The sequence below is a fragment of the Silene latifolia genome, chromosome 2 (genome assembly GCF_048544455.1).
Source record: "Silene latifolia isolate original U9 population chromosome 2, ASM4854445v1, whole genome shotgun sequence".
NCBI classification, from domain to species: Eukaryota; Viridiplantae; Streptophyta; class Magnoliopsida; order Caryophyllales; family Caryophyllaceae; genus Silene; species Silene latifolia.
The window spans coordinates 109,462,222-109,476,453 of record NC_133527.1 but is presented as its reverse complement, the minus strand read 5'-3'; positions in this window follow the sequence as shown (position 1 = coordinate 109,476,453).

The following is a 14,232-nucleotide window of genomic DNA, read 5'->3' as shown; positions in this document are numbered from 1 at the left end:
CATGCTCCTCCTTAGTCTTAGAGTAGACTAAGATAACATCGATAAACACTACTACAAACTGGTCCAAGAACTGTCTGAAGATTCTATTCATCAAATCCATAAACACTGCCGGCGCATTAGACAACCCAAACGGCATCACCACATACTCATAATGGCCATACCTTGACGTGAAAGCTGTCTTTGGTATGTCCACCTCTCTAATCTTCACCTGATGGTACCCCGACCTCAAATCAATCTTAGAAAAGACTGTTGCACCGCTCAACTGATCAAACAGGTCATCTATCCTTGGCAAAGGATACTTGTTCTTTATCGTCACACGGTTCAGCTCCCTGTAATCTATGCATAGCCTCAAACTCCCATCTTTCTTTTTTACGAAAAGAACTGGTGCTCCCCAAGGCGATACACTTGGTCTAATGTATCCCTTCTCTATCAAATCATCCAACTGCTTCCTAAGTTCCTCCATCTCCTTAGGACTCATACGGTACGGTGCCTTAGAGATTGGCCCCGTCCCTGGCTTCAACTCTACGGTGAAATCTATCTCCCTCTTCGGTGGCAACCCCGGAATCTCCTCTGGAAAAACATCTGCAAACTCTCCCACCACTGGTATCTCATCAACTGTCGGGCTCTCTATCCGGTCATCTCTCATATGGCACAAGATCAGAGGACATCCCTTCCTCAGATAAGACTTCAATGTAACAGCTGCAATCAACTTAACTTTGGGTTTGACTAGAAACCCACGGTAAGACACACTAACACCCTTTGGACCTCTTAAGGACACTTTCTTTTGATGACAGTCTATCTTAGCTTTATACTTTCCTAACCAATCCATCCCAACTATCATCTCAAAACCGTTAAAAGGAAACTCTAGCAAGTCTACAGGGAAATCAACTTGCCCAACTATCAAAGATACATCTCTAAACAACCTCCCACACGATACAGACTCACCCGAAGGTATGAAAACTTGCTCACTAACAGACTCATATACTCTCAAACCCAACTGTTTAACATGACTCAAGACACAAACGACCGAGAAGCCCCGAATCAAACAAAATAAAGGTAGGAATACCATTAACAAGGAATGTACCGGTGATAACGTGCACATCTTCCTCACCGCCTTCTTCTCCATCATGAATAACTTGCCATCGGTCTTCCGCCCACCTCCCGGGAGATTGGCTGATGCGGTCGCTTAGCACCCGACCCATGATTGTTGTTGTTGTTCGTCGGTGTCTTCTGATAAGAATTACCGCCGTTGCGGTTGCCTCCACTGTAACTCGACTTCCCGGTTTGACCATGATCCAGCCGGTCTCGTTGCTCGCGAAGCTCTGTGCGAGGTCTCGAAAAGATCCGGTGCACTCGTGCACTCATGTCTCTTGTGGCCTACACCACCACAACCAAAGCAGATCACTCCCCAACTATTACTCACACTTCCACGGCCACGCCCAAAGGAAGCTCCAAAGACTAAACCGGACCCTTAAGAAAATCCTTTAGGCGTTGTGGTTGCCTTTCTTGTGATTCGATTGGCCACCACCCTCGCTCTCGGACTTCCTCTTCTCACCACCTGACCTCTCCTGAGCCATCTCCACCAACCTCTCAGCTCTCCCAGCCCTCTCATAAGCTTCCTTAACATCGGTAAGGATTCCCACGGGTAACTTATCCATAATCGTGGTAGTCAACCCTCTTTCAAACCTTAATGCCAGGTTCTCCTCACTCAAACCCATATCCTCAAAGATACCTGGACTTCTCATTGAATGTCGTAGTACTCGGCTCACCGACATCTCGTGGTCATCTTAAACTTATCAAACTCTTCCCTCAACTTACTCCTTACATGCTCCGGTACGAACTCCTTCCTCACCGCCCTACGAAACTCCTCCCAAGGTATAGCAGGTAAGCCTTGGTTGGTGTATATCTCCTTAGCACTCACCTTCACTGAATCCCACCACTTGCCTGCTGCCTCCCTCAGATAGAACGCAGCCTGTTCCACCCTCATCTCATTAGGACAATGAACCAAGTCTAAGATGTTCTCCATCTCTCTCGGCCCAACTATCAAGAAGGTTAGGTTCCCCAACCCCTTGTATTCCTTCGGGTTAAACCTCGCAATATAGAGGCTGATTTTAGAATGATCAACCTCCTTCTCCTTACTCTTATCCTTGTCCTCATTCACTCTCTTCGAGTCTCGTAAGAGCATCCTGGTGCTCTAACATCTTAACGATGTCATCCACGGTCATAAGCTCGGCTCTCGCGTACAAAGCGATTCTCTTGGGCGGCATCTTGAAACTATACATATATAAGAAAAGGGGTAGATATGAACATACGTACTACACTTCAAAACACGAAGACGCGACCCCAGAACCTACTCGATCGAGTTCCCAAACCCACTCGATCGAGTAACGGGCTACTCGATCGAGTGCCCCACGTACTCGATCGAGTACCCAAACCCAGCACCCAAACAGACCTTCGATCTCTTACCTACTCGATCGAGTATCTAGGCTACTCGATCGAGTGACCCCTACTCGATCGAGTACCCCTAGTTACTCGATCGAGTGCCCCAAAACTCGATTCTGGACTCAAAATCGCCAAAAACCCACCCGATCGAGTCAGTCTCACTCGATCGAGTAACACTAATTCGTAAAAGCTACCCGCATGTTACGTCATATGCTAACATGTTAAACTTTATAAATCACATATTATATCATAACAATCATGCTACACATCTTTTCTATATCTACGAGATCATTTCATCATGCTATTAATTGCCACGTTGTAAAACATTCAACATGTTATCGTTTCATCAACAGTTTCTATATATCATCACCTTTCTTTCATCTTCTCAACTTCCAACTTCCAACTTCGAACATCCAACAATCAACACATTCTATCACATTTGTAAACAAGTTAACCAAACACACATACAACTCGACAAACACTTCCCCCATGTGACCGGTTCAAAGTTGTAGGGCGACCCCTGCGACTTTAGGACGTCTCCCAATCCTTTGCACTAGCTCCTACAACTTTTACCCCGGGTTCATTTTAATTGACTCCCTATGTTCATTAAGTTCATTGGTTACAGGTTTCAGGATCGTCGCTCTGATACCATTTGTAACACCCCCATACTCCAAGTGCCTTACCAGGACCACTCAGGTATGAAGACATTACCATCTAGGTTACCCGAGGCAATGATAATCAAACAACAATAAAGAAACAACGTTTATTATAAATAGTTTAACGAATAGTTACAATCCATGAAACCAACTAAAAGTGCGATACATTATTCTCAAACTGACTATCTAATCGAAAAGTAAATAAACTAAAGGCTACAAATGCGGAAGACTCCTATCATCATGTCGTGGCATCCCGGCTATCCCAAAGATTACTCAACTCAATATCTCGCTCACCATCCCGAATGGATCACCGCAGTTTACAAAACAACACCGGGTCAGTACTAATCACACAATCAATATAGATAACAATAATAAGATAAACAGATATTTGAATCTGTCACACACACACACACACACACACACCACCAACCAATTCCCATCATCTCAATACGACGTCCTTTGGACCAGCCCGCCCGCTGGGGGACCGCACTGTTCCCACCTAAGCCCCGCTCATCATACCGAGCGATAACCCCTGTCCCATTAATGTGCACATCCCCTTCCGTGGCGGGTTCCACGAAGGGCGAAACTAGGGCGTGAAGTCACTCCCGCAAGTGACCCCACTCACCCGAGAACGCATCTCGAGAACCATCAACAAAGCAATCACAACCACAAACACAAAGACAATCATCATATCAAACAACCAAATACAAAGACATCACCAATATCCCATTATGGGACTAATGCGAGTAGGAAATCCTACCGGAAAGCACAACACTCGAGACGGTATCTTGGTGAGTCAAAAAGCCTCTTCTACGAACCCTCCTCCTATCATATAACACATATAGGCTATACATCACACACTACACACAAAAACCCCCAATCCCTAAATTAGGGTTTAACCAAACTTAGCAAAACATTATAAAAATTATATTAAAAGCTTACCCTCGACGCAAGGAACTCAACGACACGAATAACGACAAGAACCGACCGTCTCGAACTCCGGAATTGCTAAGAATGCGATTAGGAAGATGAACGGTTGCTTTCTCTCTTAAACAGGGTTTTAGGTTTTGTAAAAGTGATTTAAAACAATGACGATTATGTTTAAATACCTTAATCGCATAATTAACAAAACCCGAGAAAAACTCCCCGTAAAACCGGACACTCGATCGAGTTCCCAAGGTACTCGATCGAGTACCCCCTTACTCGATCGAGTACCCCAGCTACTCGATTGAGTACCCAACAGGTCAGAAACTATTTTATTTCGCAACATGCCCTTACTCGACAGAGTAAGGGCTACTCGATAGAGTACCCCAAGACTTATAAATACGGAGTATTACACTTTCCTTCCGAAACCCTAATTCCTCCATGTGATTAGTATAAATAGAGACCTTTGGTCCTCATATTTCTCATGCGAATGTCCGCCCTTCTCTTCTCCCTTTGCATTCTAAAACCACGCTCTTACTTTTTGGCGTCTAAGTGCCTGAACTTTTGACCACGTAAGCTCGGATCCTTCTGAGTACCAGCCTCGTCTTGTATGACCGACCAATTTGACCAACTCCACATCAATCAACTTAATCAACTTTGTTTAATTTCCTCTAAGAGGGCACTTTCGTCGTACATTCGAGTCGAGCATCACTAAACGTTAACTTAGTTAATCTCGTTTCGTCAAACATGTAAGTCTGAGGGTGTAAATCTCATCTTTTACTATTGTATTTTATTTTTGTAAACATTATTGTAAGGTTTACGTCGAAAACATATTCAAAACCGATTTATAAAACCTTTACTCAAACCTTTTTACGGATTAACAGGAGACAGATGTCAAGAAGGAATGCAGCAACTGCTGCGCCTCTTCGAAGGGACGCAGCACCTGCTGCGCCTCTTCTTGAGGCTGCCGCAGTTCCTGCTTTCCTTCTTCTTCCTTTGTCTTTTGTTTAATTCGTCTGTTTATTTTTGCTTCGTCTTTGTTTGTTCTTATTTCATTGGCATGATAATTTTAGCATATAATTTATTACTTTTTTATCACCTTTAAATTCCCGACTTAAGTCCCAAGTAATTTATATTTGCGGGTTTTCGTCATTAAAACAAATCCGGGTTTTAGAGATTCGATTCATCCATATCAAGTCTCTGGAATTCAATCTTTGTATATTTTTAGTCTGTTTATCGTCATCATCATCAGTAATTTGTCATTAATTTAAGCACAATTAATTTGTTTTGATAAGTTCAATTTGTAATTATTCTCATAATTAGTCTTGTAATTAGCCTTAATTCGTTCTAATTAGTTTTATCTCATGTTTTATTGTTTTTATGACCAATTTGCATGTAAATAATCCAATAAACCACTTCTATCCGAGTCGAATATCAATAATCAATCATTAATTAACCAATGAATATTAACGATATGTAATTCCGGCTCCACAGCCAGAATTCACCTCAGGAACAGACGCAGTGAGCACTGCGCCTCTTCCAAAGGACGCAGCTCTGCTGCGCCTGTTCCGGGTTGAATTCTGCCCCTGAATTTCCGTTGTTGCTTTGACCTAATTTGTTAGCTTACGTATTAATTAACTATTACCCGTATTATCACCCATTAATCTGTTCGTTAATTTGTATTCTCTTTTCTTTTCTCAAATCTTCCGTTTTAAACGTATTTTCGACGTAAATCAATTAACCCGTTGTAATTGTTTTAATTATTGTATTTTTTATTCTATTCTTTATTATTTATTGTTTGTATGCCTTCACATGCAATTAACCTAAATTTCTACCTCGACATTAATGCATGTTAAAGTACGTGTTTACAGACTTAGCTAATTGTCACATGTTAGGATTAATCTAATGGATGTTGCATTGCATGCATTTAACCGACAACATATCAAATATAGACGATTTCCCTAATCATTAGTAGAGGCCGCTATCGAGGCGGGCGGGATTAGGTGTTCGGTCAAAAGAGCTTCCTAATACGTACCCTCACCCTTTACTCCAGATCTCTGTGAACATCCATGTTCATTGGCATCCACGAGAGTCATTCTAGACATAGAATGCTAAGGGTAACGAGTTCTTGGTGTTCATGTCACTACTTTGTGTCTTGACATGACGCGAAATATTCGAACGGTTTCCAATTTTCCACAATAAATTGGTGGTGACTCCACAAATGCAAACGCTTGTTTTCCCAAGCACTCCCGTGGGCCCCCTGTGTCCACAATCCTGAAAACAGTACAACAGAGACTCAAACGCTGCCTTTCATGAAAGATCTTGGATATCATAACTTAATGGACATGTTGATAGCGAGGTCATATGAATTGGAGAAAGCAAAACAAGGGCTACCATCATTTGATGTTTGGACTGAAATGTTGAAAGTCCAGTGCAAAGAATTGCACAAAAAATATAGTGGATGTACCGATAAAGATCTTCGGAACAGTGATGATGAGTTGGGATGCGATGACAAACAGCAAGATGATGATATTAATGATGTTACTAACTTGGACAGTGGTGATGATAAAGACCAAGATGATGGGCTGGATAATGACATGAATTCAAATTTGAACGATGTAATATCCAATATTGGTGTAGGAGTAGGCAGTGCCGTTGCGGAGGAATTCAATGAAGAGTTGAATCGTGATACACTTAATAAAAAAGGAATTGCAAAAGAGAGTGAAAAAATAAATGAGGAGACAGATGTGTTGACACAGCTTGATGAAGGTGTAATCAATGTTGGTTTAGGAGGGAGCAAGACTGTTAAGGAGGTTAACACTGATAAACCAAATTAGGGCATTGAAAAAGAGGTTCAGAAAATGAATGAGGAGGCTGGTAAAAGGGATGACGATACGACAAATGTTGAGAACGTACCAAATGGTGAGGAGGGAATTGGAAAAGATGTTGGGAACAATGTTGACAACGTACCAAATGTTCAGGACTTGGATACTAAGAAACCACACACGGAAGGCAGTGGAAATGAGGCTGGGGAAAAAAATGATGATAAAAGTGTGGAGCCTCATATGAAGGATTTTGTCTAAAATGTTTAGTTGAAAACAACGGGAACGAGAAGCATCAATGACTATTTGTTCCACGCAGACAACATGGAGAAAATACCTGAATCAGCAGATATTTTACCTCATAATTTGGGGTGTACTATGGACTGTGGTTTGCCAGACAAGGATGCTCAACTTGTCTCAGATTCCATGTTCAGATAAGACCATTTATTTGAGACTGTATTGAAGCGTCGTAAGGAAGTCATGGATTATTGCTTCCTTACAGATCATACAATTAAGAAGTCGTAAGTTTATTTTTACAATGTAAGACATTAAATAATTTCCTTGATAATAATAATAAAAAACTAATATGCTAATTTTTTGGAAAATGATACAGAGAGATTGTCTGCGACTTTGGTATTTATCATGCCATACCAAAGAGGGATATTGAGTCTTTGTTCCTTAACACTAAAATAGAAGGAGTGGTTATTGAGTCATGGGAAATAGTACTCAATCACTTCCAAATGGCACAAAAGGGCAGCAATAGACCAACAAGGATTTTCTACGGCATTGCCCACTCGGTATGAAAAATATAAACTTCATGTGTTCCTCGTGTTTTAAATTACGTAGTGTAAAAATGTGTGTCAATAAGACTAATCAATTCTCTTATAAACAACAGGGTACTATGGAGAAAATCTTACTTGTAGATGAAGAAGATGTTGATGAACTGACAAGACTTAAGGAAGAAATATGGAGGACATGGGATACGTGGTCAGAACAGTATAAACAGCCACTGAATTTGAATTCCGATATGGTAAGAATTTAAAAATACTTTTAGTTGTGATACTATTAAGTATATTATGTGATATTGTTAGAAGTAAGTATTGATATTGTTCCTTAAATCAGATAAATATTTTAGTTGTGGTATTGTATTATATATTCTGTGATATTGTTAGTCGTTACTTGTGATATTGTATTATATATTCTGTAATATTATGTGAATAACAGTTGTTATTTTCTTTATAATATTTCTGTAGGTGTTCATACCTTTGCTATATCAAGACCACTACATTTGCGTCTGTATTGACTCCAAGAAGGAAAAAATGTTCTACTTGGACAACCGTGAATATGATGATTTCGAAGACGAGGAGCATCTACACCTGGCTCATTTAACTGTAAGTACTATATTTAAAAATAAGAACCAAGGATATAATGATTTTGTTAGCTAAGATTGAAATTTGATAGTTATTTATTATAAACATAAACAGGGGGCTATTTATGGGCACTACCTCAACAGTAAAGGCAATAAAAGTGGGGTGAAAGTACAGGACTACATGTTGGCAAATGTGGCCTTTGATTGGAAAACAAAAGAGTTGAACCTGGATTGTGGATTATTCATGATCTTTCACATGATGTTTTTTGTGGGTGAGGATTTTAAAAGTGAACTGAATGATGAAAAGAAGAGGCAGTTGTATAGGGGGAGATTGCAGTGACGCTTGTCTTGAGTGATTTAAATAAATGTAGGAGTGAGGTCCTGAGGAAGGTTACAAACCTTAATGACATCAAAGGAACACTGTTACCTAAATTGCTGACAAAGAGGAAAGCAGCAAGCAAAAACAAGAGAGGGAAACAAGGGAAAAAGAATGTTCAAACTCCTGTATCAAAAATAAAAGGTTATTTTCTTTAACACTGACTTATTTTCATTATATATACTCATTGTGTATGCAATAACAACAATTTTTATTTTTTCTAGCTATGGTCGAAGATGGTTCTGCCAGTGTCGTAGGAAGCGGTAGGAGGGGAAAATCAGATGGCCTTGGTAGCACGTACAACTGTGGTGTGGCAGATGCTAAGTTGGAGGTCGTCTCAAGGTTTATGATCGTAAGAAGCGAGTCGTTGTTCACTCCATCAAACACATTTATATTCTCAACATACATTAAGTTAGTGGTTAAGTCGAGGTCGATCCATGGGACGGTGTGCTTTAGGTTCTAAGTCTATCTATCTCAATTTATGCTAGTGTCACAATTGATTTGGGTTTGTAGTTGTGTTCTAAACTACTGCAAGCGATAAAGTAAAACAAGCAATAAAGCAAGTAAAGGTGTAGACAAATAATAAAGGATACTAGGATGTCATGGGATCATAGGGGATTCATGGGAGTTGATCATACAAACAAGTTCTCAATTATATAGCAAGCATATATTATTGTGATGGGATCAAGTTGGTGTATAAGCTTACAATCCCAAGGAAGGTTTGGGTCCCGGAGCCGAATCGATTGGATTGTACAACACCTAGAAGTCGACTTCATCCTTCCTATCCAACTATATACATGGTCTAATGAGGCTCGAGTTGGTTTATATGCTTACAAGCCTCATTGAAGAGGTAGGTGATGGGTAAAAATGCAAGGATTCATAGGCTTGAATTTCATCAATCATAACATGTGCATAAGTTGAAATCACCACAAGCAAGCAAATTAATTATGAAGACATATTAGATTAAGCATGAATCAATCCTCATGTTGGTTTCGATTAATTCCCACTAATCCTAGTCAAAGAACTACTCACTCATTATCATAGAAAACATGTCATTAATGTTGTCAATCATCACAACAAGTATAAACATGACAAGAGAATGAGCAAATAAACAATAAAGAGTAAAGAATAAGAAATTATACCAAACTTGAGATAAATAAATGGAAAGGAAAGATTAATAGAAGAGAACTTGATTGATTGATGAAGAGTTGTCAATTCTCCAATAATAACCCAATAATATTCAATTACCCAATAGTAATAAACATGAACAATAATTAAGGAAAGATTAATGTGGAATGGTTGAGATTCATCTGATCTAATCTACTCCTAATCTAATCTAAGAGGATTTTCTAGTATGGGAACCTCCTCTCCTCCTTTGATTATTACAAATGGAGTAAATATATAGTAGTAAATCATTAGGTTAAGCAAGGATGGATTAGTAAATAAGAATGCTAAGTTTTAAATAGGGAATTGCAAGTCTCGAGGGAGATGCGCATATCACGTAGCTACTCCCACCACGATCCGCTCGGATCAGCTTGGAGCACGGCCGGATTGTAAAGGGGTCCGCTCGTCTTGCTAGGGAGACGATCGGATCAATAGTCAATGATCCGCTCATCTTAATGCTCGGGCCGCTCGGTCTGGATAGGGCAATCTGCCCGTCTTGTGCTTACGACGCACGGAACCTGCAGCAGTTTTTCACCGTCTTGCTTTAGGGTCTATGATCTACGTGTACTCTTTATTCCTACTTTGTCGGTCATCGTTCTTGCCTCCTCTTCATACTAGTCCATTTAAGATCGTCAACAAGCTTCCGAATGTGCGTGAGAGACGGAAATTCTGCCTCATTATCTTCTTTCCTATAAGACATATAAAATGCACTAGGAAAGCAAAATAGAAATTATTTGACGAATAAAATGGCCTTGAAATGTTATAATAGTATGCAAAATAGGCTAAATTAGGGGACTAAATGGGTACAATTAAGAGTCACATCAAACATCCCCAAACCGAACCTTTACTCGTCCCGAGTAAAGAGGTGACTAGAACTAGACCTTTATTTAAACTATCCTAGTGATATAACCGATGTGAGACAATTAGCGGGTCTCACTCCGTCCCTTCAACTCACAACAAGACGACCATGAGGTAGGATGTCTTCTTTCAAGGCAAGGTAGGACTTGCCAAAATGGCGACACATCAAGCATTAAAGCTCACAAAAAAAGTGATGGATGCATCTACAAAAAATGAATAACCACTTTCCTCATCTAAGTGGCGGAAATTATCTACAATCAAAGCAATCTAAGGGTACACACTCCTTCATAGATATGGTTTCTTCAAACTACTAAGTCTAGAAGGATACCAATAAATCACCTCCAAGTTGTGTCATGCTAGGATACCTTTGTCCTCAATTGTTAAATGCTTTCGTCAAGAGTAGACTCCCTATGGTGTTAAAAACACTGGAGGATCACGGAATTCCCCTTCTTGGCTAGACAAGAAGAAGGGTCGTCCCCTCTCTACCATGCACAAAAGTGGATTCGATGGAAAAAGGGATCAATATGTTTTGAGTTTCATATGGGATTTTGCTTTTGTTGTTATTATTCCCCCCAATTTGTTGTGGCATTTGACATTTGAGAACACTTTCTTTTTGCCATTTATTTTGATGTTTGGCATTTCAATACTTGACAACTTTCAACGTTTTGCATTTTCTTTTGTACATTTTCAAAGCTACCCCATTTGTAGTGAGGGTGCTTATATTTGAAGCATATGAGTTTTTATTTTTGTTACTCCTCTTTTCTTTTGATGCAATTACGAACTTTTTGTTTTTCATTTCAATTCTTGAACTCAAATTTGAACATTTTTTGTGCCCATTCCCTTTTGTTGACAAAATGTGGTAAAATGTGGAAGATGGTTGCATAGCTTCAAAGGTCACCTTGGAATAAACGGTAGCCAATGAGTTATTACAACACAAGGTACTCTTGACTAGGCCTTAATCCATGGGTCAAATGATACTAGCATGACACATCCTAGGGTGTTTTACAAGCATTCTAATGACCAAAGTCTCAAGAAGAAAAAGTATCTACAAGGGCCTTATATACACTTGTCAAGTTTCCCAAATAAGCATTTTCACAAAATTTTCTAACCATGCAACTACATGCCATGATGCAACTAACATATATACAACTCTAATTCATATGCTTCTATCAACTATTATGCCATATAAACTAAATGCAACTCCTAACAACACATAGGTACACAAACCGCAACAACAAAATACACCACATCCTCCTTGACATATAAGCCCATCCTCCTCATATGAGTAATGAAAAGAAATGGAAGGTAAATAGGGATTAGAGCGATCATACCAAGCGGTCTTCATTTTCCTTTGCTAATGCCTCAAATGTAGTGTTGTATCTATGTGAGAAGAGACCAAAAACACAAGTATACACAATTCTACAATACTAAATTAAAGAACATGATTTTGGTTTTTGAAATTTTTAATTTTTTATGGATTTTTTTTAATGAAATTAAAGAACATATTTTTGGGATTTTCGAAAAGTCTCAATTTTTATGCATTTTGGAATATAAATTCCCATCCCCCACTTTATTTTGGACATTGTCCTCAATGTACATGTAGGAGTAGGAATAAAAAAGAAATACATGTTTTTGGTTTTTTGATTTTATGGAAATTAAGGTACAAATGCAATGATATGATATGAATGAATGAATGCTCTAACTAAATGCAATTCTATATGACATATATAACAAGTGACTGCAATCTTCAATATACTAAATGATGCATGTTTTCTAGTAAACTATGGTCACCTATGATCAAACCTCCTCAAACCGTTTTAAGCACTAGTTCTAGTGTAGAAATGAATAGGTTTGGTAATTTGTGAATGCAACTAATTATATGAAATATATCATAATGCAAACTAATCTATTTATGTTACAATGCAATTATACTATATGAACTAACTATTGCAATATGGAATATAAAACAAATGCGACTAAATGCAAGATAATTGAAAATGCAATACAACTATACATGAGAGAAAGGAAAAGAAAGAGTATCATACAAATGGAGTTGGTGTGGTAGACACCTCTTGCCATCTCACTCGTTATCATCATCATCATCATTGCGGTATCCACGTCCGCTAGAACCTCCTTGGTCATACCCTCCTCCTTGGCCAAAGAATCCTCCACCTTGGCCGCCAAAATTCCCGTCTTGGTTCACTTGATTGATGAATAAAAGGTGCGGTTGAACCCAAGATGGGTGATAGCCTCAGGGTTGATAAACCCTTGTTGAGCCATGTTGTAGTAGGAGGGGTATTAAGCCAAGTAGTTGTCAACCCTCCCATCATAAACTCTAAGATCAACACGTTTCATGAGCTCCATTAAATCATTTATGTTTGGAGCTCTTGGATCTTGGCGAGCGAAAGGCACATGTTGTGTGGGGTAGGGCGGAATGGGTATATAGGATGGTGTTGCATTACCTCGTTTCGGCAACTCCCGAGGTTGACGAGGTGCTTCTTCTCTTTGTGGTGGGTTAGGGTAAATCTCAATGGGGAGGAGGTAGCTCGGTGTAGGTGAGTATCAACTCAACCGTGGCTCGGTCAGTGGTACGGTCCACCCCATGAGGACAATTGAAGCGCATCCCTTTGTAAACCACTCCATACTTCCGGTTTGAGTGTAGGTGCACCACCGGTGGTGGTTGAAGATAACATCTTCGTTAATCAAAGTGCTCACTTGGAGCTTCTCATAGGCCCTATGAAGGTTAAACCCGGGGCAAAGATCATTTACCAATATTGTGATTAGGCCTCCCATCACAAAGGACTTAATGTTAGAATTCCCTTTAGCATAATCATAGAGCCTTTTAAGCATCTCAAGAGGCGTGTTGAAATTGTAAGGCCTTGTCCCTTGAACATTTAAGTAGGACTCTAAGAAAGTCAAGTCAATAAGGGTGCACCTATCTTGTTCTAGCCTCCCATTGATGGTTCCGGCTATAAAGCGCTCGGTGATCCGAAACACCGGATGTTGGATGGCAAAGGTATAGCATTGTTTTAAGATAAAGAGTTCCCTCCCGGAGATGGCTCTCCAAATGTGGTTAACATTGAAGTTGGAGGGCTTATCGGTGTTTTCCCTCGGCACTTCAAGACCAAAAACGTTTTCAAATTGGTCAAAGGGTTAACCTATGGTCTTGAGTACAAAGTCGAAACTCCAAACAAACATTTTTCCGAGTATTAGTGACGATGCGGAGACTACACAAAAACTCGAGGGTAAGACTTAGGTAGGTATCCTCATGAGCATAGAATAACATCCCGAGACCCAAACCATCGAAGAACATTTCGGTTTGATACCTTATACCAAGAACTTCTAAAACAGCTGTATCAATAAATTGAGTGGGCTCGTAACGCTTACCTAGCAAATGTACGAATTTTTGGTGGTGTTCATCGCAAGTGTAGATTACCTCGGGGAAGTATTCGAGTTGTTCAACACCTTGTATCACCACATTGTGATGGCCCCTTGCCTCCCTTGGGGTGAATGAAGAAGTACCCTTGCGCTTCTTAGGTGCGGCCTCGGCGGATTTCTTGCCCTTGCCTCTTAGGTTCATCATTTTTGGTTGAAAATTTAGGGTTGGTTTTTGTGATGGGG